Raw genomic sequence first — 1,011 nt, 5'->3', positions numbered from 1 at the left:
CGCCATTCCGAGGAGCCTCGGGCTCTGCCGCCGCCCGCCACCCCCGGGAACGCCCGCGGCCGCGCGCCCTCCAACCGCACGCTCCCGCACACGCACGCTCCCGGCGCTCCCACGCGCGCAGCCACCCGCGCGGGGGCCGCCCACTCCGCTGCGCGCGGGCTGGGGGCGGGTGCACGGCGGCCGCGGAGGCGGCTCCCGGCACTTGGATGCGCTCTCAGAGGATGCTGCGGCGCGGGGCGCGTCGCCCCCCTCAGTCCACCAGAGCCCGGATGCCTCAGAAATTCGGCTCTGGGTCTGTGGGGAGCGAAATGCAACCCAAACCCCGTTTTACTGAACCCTGCGCAAATAAAACACGCACAAGCACGCACACAGACGCCGCCGCGGCCCGCCAGGGAAGAGTCCGGCACCCGGGAGGGGCCGCCGTTCGAGATCGGCCGCTAAAAGGTGCGACGTAAGTGCCCGGCGTTACCGGCCCGGCTAAACGGCGCAACGGCCTGCCTGGTTCCGCATCGCCGGGTCCGGGGCCCGGGCCCGGGCGCGGGCCGGGCGTAACCGGCCGCCGGAGAGACCCGGTAGGCGGGGGCCGCTCGGGGCAGGAAGGGACCGGGGAGGAAGAGCGCGGGTGTGATTGGTCCTACGCGGCCGCGTCCTGGGCCGGCCGGAGACGGGGCTGTGGCAGCCCTCAGACCGATCGACCGACCGATCGGGGCCCGGCGGACGCGCGGGACTCGTCGACCTTGTGAGGCGGCTGCCGGCGAAGCACGGGCGCCTGCGGCTCGCGTTCGGTGGCTGCTGCCCAGGCTAACCATGCCCTGGCCTCGGCGACACAGACGGGAAGCCGGGAGAGCGGCTAAGGGGGCGGTGGGAAGGGCGCGGGGCCGTCGCCTCTGGCTTAACACAGCAGATGCGCGAGGACTCCAACAGGTGGCTCCGTGGCGCAATGGATAGCGCATTGGACTTCTAGAGGCTGAAGGCATTCAAAGGTTCCGGGTTCGAGTCCCGGCGGAGTCG

At 72.7% G+C, this 1,011-nt stretch overlaps 1 non-coding gene across 1 annotated transcript; it reads left to right on the top strand.

The window, feature by feature from the left end:
* Window positions 1-926: 926 nt before the first annotated feature.
* On the top strand, window positions 927-1,011 carry TRNAR-UCU (transfer RNA arginine (anticodon UCU)). The gene is given in 2 exon segments: window positions 927-963; window positions 976-1,011. It is a non-coding gene; the product is annotated as a tRNA-Arg (tRNA).

The sequence above is a fragment of the Mirounga angustirostris genome, unplaced genomic scaffold (assembly GCF_029215605.1).
Source record: "Mirounga angustirostris isolate CCGP_5_RB_7025 unplaced genomic scaffold, mMirAng1.0.hap1 SCAF_4, whole genome shotgun sequence".
In the NCBI taxonomy this organism is placed as follows: Eukaryota; Metazoa; Chordata; class Mammalia; order Carnivora; family Phocidae; genus Mirounga; species Mirounga angustirostris.
Note: the sequence above shows the minus strand (reverse complement) of the source record. Positions and strands in the feature narration are given on the sequence as shown.